Source organism: Limulus polyphemus, unplaced genomic scaffold (genome assembly GCF_000517525.1).
Source record: "Limulus polyphemus unplaced genomic scaffold, Limulus_polyphemus-2.1.2 Scaffold977, whole genome shotgun sequence".
Lineage (NCBI taxonomy): Eukaryota > Metazoa > Arthropoda > Merostomata > Xiphosura > Limulidae > Limulus > Limulus polyphemus.
In genome coordinates this window covers 7,010-13,444 of record NW_013666587.1, presented here as the reverse complement: position 1 = coordinate 13,444, position 6,435 = coordinate 7,010, and positions in this window count along the sequence as shown.

Sequence of the window (6,435 nt, the reverse complement as noted above, 5' to 3'; positions counted from 1 at the left end):
TATGACATGAGTAGACAGTGTCAGTAGAAAAGTGAGATGAAATGTTAAACTTAGAGAACTCAGGGCATTGGAAATTGAAATAAAAAACATTTTTTGTTTATTTGCAAGGAACCGTGTGTATGGAACTTATTATGGCTAGCAGTTTAAAAATCAGAGGTGTGTGTGTGGTATGGTTCTTATGAATGGAGATATGTTTTATTTTGAAAGTTGACTGCAATTATACACCAAAATATCTGACTACTGAGTGTTAAACTTTCCTGTGCCATGTAAGCCTTTAACACCAGAATCAGAAGAAAGTTTATTTTCTATATTTTAGTGACAATACAATGTAGAGTAAGAAGTGTTTTGAAGATGTATATATATATATACACACACACATATATATAAAATGATGGACTGTATGTAAAACCAAGTACAAACTTCAATATTAATGGCATGTGATGACATAAGCCCCAGCTTCCATTTCTTGTTCAACGCACACACCTTGTCTGATGGCTGGAAGCATGCCAAACTCCCATTAAGAAGTTGCTAATCCTACCCTAAGTTTTATGACCCCTTTTGTAGCCCCTCAAATCCAGGTTTCTTTTTTCTTTTCTTTTACTATTATTATTATTATTATAAGTCTGAGTGTTGTCACACTAGAACAGAAAACGTAGGGTTTCATGGTAGATTAGTGATCATTATATAGTTAAAACACTTTAATATTTGGTTTCGTAAGAAGTTTCCAAAATTTCAATGCTTTTTATTTCTTTTTTTTTATGTTGATTACTTACATGTCTCCTAATTCTTCAAGATGAATCTAAGCTACATTTTTATTTTGCTTAGGATGTTTAAATACAATGGAATTTTAAAAATTATTTTTAAAGTTTCTTTCTGCTATTTTACCCTTTGCTAGATCATAGATGTAGATATAATTGCTTAGGAAAGGGACCTTCAGTTAATTTTGATTTTAATTAGGAGTAAAAAAATGTTAGTGAATGAACATCACTTAATAATCCATAGCCTTTTGGAAGCTTATAATTTGTAGTAGTGTACTAGTGTAGTGAGTAGCCACAGTATGGGCTTTATGATTATAAATGTTTGTTGCTTTATTTTCACTTTAATAGTGAATTATTATGCCGAATTGGAAGTAGTAAGCACATATATTACTCAGTGGGTTACAAAATCTTTAAGAATGTGTAACAGTTAACAGTTCACTCTTGAAAACAAGTTATCTAGGAAAGAAATTGTGTTTGGGAAAGATTGATAAGTAATTAATGGAAGTGGAACATGATGCACATTTTTGTGATATTTTGTTCTACTTCAGCATGTGATTATAAACCATAAAATGGAGGGGGTTGTAGGTTGAGTAATTTCGTGCTGTATCATTTTAAAATAAAATCAAACTGTCATAAATTAATACAAACGTATTCTAAGTCAGTCTGTTAGTTCTACTCACTAATCCTCATTATACACAAGGGGTAAAATATGTGGAATAGGTTTTATTTAAACAGCAAATTAAAATTGGACAACTTGTTTAGCCTTTTTTTTTATTTAAATAATTTTTAAAACGTGTAAACTCATTATGAAATTTGTAATTTTAACAGATCAATAGTAAGGTTTTGATTTTGATTCTATTGAAGAAATCCCAGTGAAATTACATAAATTAATGGTTCTTACGGGTACATAATAATCTGTTTGTTTGTATGCCGTCCCTCTGGCAAAAAAAAAATGTCTTCTGGCTTGAAAACTTTAGTTTTGATTGCTTTTCTAAGAACATACAAAGTGTCCTTGGTTATTTTGTAAATGTTATTTTGTGTGTGTTGAAACTAATGGATTCATTGTCAATTTTTTTTTTTTATATATATACTTAACTACCTGAATGTATGTTTTTGTATTATGATGAGTAGTCTTTTGGAGGGAAGACTTTCTTAATTATTGAGGAACAGTTTGATCTAAAACTGGTGATAATTGATTTATGTTTCCTGCCATTACTACTTATCCGGTAAACTACTCAAGGAGAATATAAGATGAGTTCATGAAATATTTTCCAAACACCTACCACAAATGGTGTGGACAATCCACCCTCTATCTGTTGTAAAGTTATACAACAGATATAGGTTAAATTTCTCAAGCTAATTTGAACTAAAGAACTTATTGGTTTGTTTTAAACAAAGGTTATGACTAATGACTGATCAATTGTATTTATTTGGTATGTTAAACCTGTTTTTGTGAAGGTAAAAAAACGAGCACATTTTTTAAAGAGAATTTGTTCAATATCTGAGCTGAACTTGTATAGCAACTACGTAGGCCAACCTTCAGAGGTGAAGATTTTATTTCCGTATTTTATGTAATAGTGCTCTATATTACACATTCCTCGTTTTATTATTTGTCATGTTTTTGTAGTTGATAATAATCGCTAGATTCATTCATTCATGAAAAAAATAGAATTATCATTTATGTTGCTATTAGTAGTATTCATTGTAATAATTAATAAAGAAGTAGAATTATCACTTTTGTTGCTACTACTTCAACACTGATTATGTAATTTCCAAATATGTATGCTAGGATTTGTTTGTACAAGGTTCCACTCTGTTTAGCTTGATTTCGTTGTTATACATAAAAAAACACATCCAACCTATGTATATATATGTATCTGGAGTATTGGTTATTTGCTGAACATCATCCAGAGAGAAAGATGTTAGTCTCTTAAATTTGTAACTGAAAAAAAAGAGTGTTGCATGTATAAAGTCAAGTTATCTTCTTATTGCTGTCATTTAGAGTTAGTAAATTTTTATCAGTATCCTATAAGTTTTATTAACTTTAACGCAATCTTGCTGTTTTTGTTATTACAAATTAGTTATGATTTTGTTGTCAACATTTTTTTTTTTCAAGATGATAATTTCATGTTGTTTAAGTGTTTTAAAACCAATACTAAGTACTCATTGTCTTCCTCATTTATTTTAGATCTTGTACCATATATAAACTATTTGACAGGGTTGATGTACTTTTTGTAGGTGTTACTTACTGTAAGTTTTATGTATGCCTTAGCCGTTGCCACATAAAACACCTATTTTGGTCATCTGAGAAATTGAATTGTCTGCCTGTTTTTTATTAACTCTCTCAGAGCCATCTACCTCTCAGGAAGTATTACAATAAATTAAATTATTCTAATAAAATACGTATTATGGACACATTAAACTACTTTGAGATATTATTACGAAGATAATTTATTAATCATGAAAGAAGAGGGTATCTGTCGAACCTAGCCAGCTAAAACGATACGATTAGGCATTTTCTATCATATTAAATATTCATACAGAGGGTTGAATACATTGTATTAAAACTATTTTGAATATGCAACCCACCAAGTCACGTGACAGCCACAGCCGATTTAAAGCCACGTTGGTATGGCAGTTATCAGAAAGACGTTGCATAAGTAGTGTGATGCCACCAAAAGTTTATGACTTTTGGGGAAAGGTATGTAACAGCCATTTCTGACGTAAAATATTAGTATACTAAGATCTAAAAAGGAGTTCTGATCAAAATTAGGACAGCTAGCCCTTGAGTAACTTTGCGTGGTTATTCGAAAACAAATAAATCATAGTTTTAAAATATGGTTCCTGTTTTTACTGTATCATGCTTTTTGTAAACTTTTACAAGTGTCCGTATTATTGGTTATTCTTAGACCAGACGTTCCTCTAATTATGGAAAATTTTAATAATAATTGTTTATAATAGTTTACCCCTCCTTTTCGTAATATATTTTATGTCGTTAACCTTTTTAATATTTCGAAATATAATAATATATCAAAATATCAAACCTTCATCTGTATGGAAAACAATCTTCAGTCGTGTGTTTTTTTTTTAATTTCCAACTGACACAAAAAGAAAAAAAAAAGTCATGCCCCGTACTTTGGGGCTACTTTGGCGTTATATACGTGTATATATATATATATATATATATATATAACTGACGATCAAACCAACTATTATTCAATTATAGCAGCATAACAGTTAGTGGTGGGTAGGGTTAATTAATTGGCTTCCGTCTAATTTATCAGTTGAAAATTAGCGATAGTTGGCACAGATAGTCTTCGTGTAATTTTAAGCGAATATCCGAAAAACAGACGTGTTGCATATTTTATCTGTATTTAATGACTTGTGGAGAGAGACCTCGGGTTATGCAGAGCCCATGGACGAACTGCTCTTATTAGCTCGTCATTCAGCCACACAAGGGAATAGATCTAACACTTGCCCAAATGTAGGGGTCCTTGGACATTACGCATTTCTAGCTATATAATATACTGCTTTCACCATAGTTAACTATTGTTCTGGATCATTCCCATTTGGTGTCACGTACTTTCTCGTGAGAAAGTTACTGTATAGTAGAATATATTATGTATGTAAAGGTAGACAGTGATCTTTTGCATTGGCGAGTCAGGTGATACTTTGAGATTATAGACTTCCTTTTTTTCTTTATTGGAATGATCAAAAGTGACTTGGGTAGCAATTGCACACTGAGTGTGTGGCTCTATAGAGTTTTGTATCTAATGCTGTGCTCCCTTTAGTTCGGTATAAATTTGTTGACTTATGAATTTTAAATAAAGATTACTTTTTGTATATACTGTGTTTAGTTTCTTTTTGCTCCAAACTCAGAATCATGTAACTTTAGCTTTATGATACATTTCCAGGTATCCTCAAGCTATTGTGATTACTACTCTCATCTCTAAGGTTATGAGCGCACTTTAGAATTCCACAGTTTACCATGTTTTTGTTTGGACGAATAATAATTTGAGAACATTTAATATTATCATTAAAGAATACTGAAGTTTAATTGGAGCCAACATATGGCCAAAGTAGTATGGCTTCATGGTTTGTTTTAGTGCAAAACTACACAACTGTCTATCTGAGCTGTGCCCACTTCAGGGATCGAACTCCAAATTTTCTCGTTATAAGCATGGAAGTTTACCACTAAGTCATCAGGGGATATCCCTCGGGTAAACAACAATTTGCAGTGGCGTAGGAGTAGTTGGGTCAAGAGAGGCACTTGGTTCAGGGCTAGTTGAAAATTATACAGGTTTCTATGCAAACCTAGGAACAAGTCCGTAATCTCTAGGATTTATTTTTTCATGGTATGCTTTTGATGTCTTTTATATGATCTCTTGGCGAGATAACTTTTCCTCCAGCGAGTGTGGTGCCGAAAACGTGTGTTTTCTTGCGTCTGACAAGTTATATATATCTATTTAAGTATTTAATTTCGGATATCTCATTTCCAACAATGTAATTCTATAGCCCATCCCATGTAAAACTTTGTCTTCATAGTCCATTCATTAAATTAAGCAAAATGTAATTACAAGCTTTCTTATTATTTATTCTGAATAAGGATTTCTGCCTTTACATATCATTGCCTTTTAATTCAAATCGTTTACCCACAGCTTTTAGTTGAATGTGGTCGAACAGGAAAACAGTAAAGGTCTGTACAGTGGTAATATAGAAACTAAAATTATTTCGTATTACTGAATATTTTAGGACTGTTTGAAGTTAAATGGATTATTATTATACTATATATATATCTTTAAAATCTCTGGGTCGGTCAAAACCCAAAGATTTCAGGTGTGTTTATGTAAAAAAAGATAATAATAATAACGTACCGAAGTTGGCCTGGTGTTTAGTGCGTCAGTCCAAAGTTTGAGGCATGATGCCACTTAACACGCTCCGCATTTTCAACCGTGGGCGCGTTATGAAAGTGACAATCAATCCATTTGTTCGGTTCAAATAAGACAGCCAATGACCTTGGGTGGCAGGTGCTGCTAGCTGGTTTGTCTTCCTTTTGGTCAGTAGGTAAAAATTAAAAGCGTCTAAGCCTAAACCTTGGAATCTCAGATTTAGCACTTTAGTTCGTGTGCTTCAGGCTTTCATAATACGTATAACTGCAAAGTTTCATTTAAAAAGAAAAATTCTGTGCTAAACGTGTTGGAACGACATTTTATAGAAATAATAATGCATCGTCTGTCGTTACAAAAGCACTGATATATATATAATTACAACGATTAAGAGACAACTGCTTACTTTTCCAGACAAAAATTCACAAGTGTACTATATTGCTGGAAAAATTATTACAAAGCCGATTTTGAAATGTTAAAAGCTTCCTCAATAAATTTTTTATCATTAATTTGCTCACGTTATGATTTGGCAGATTGGTGTTACGATTTAGGAAAGGTCCCGTCGATGCTACCTACCTCCAAACTGAAAAGCCTCAGTGCTTGTTATGTATCAGAATCGATATGTCGATCGCCAAGGAAAACTAATATTGTTTTGAAAAACCATTTTCAGCCAGCAAGATAATTTGTATAATATTAACCAGTGTTCTGTTTTATTACTTTTAGTTAGGGGGGGGGGGGTGAGTATAGGGAGGCCCACAGGAAAATCGTACTCCAAGGCTTTTCGTATCCCT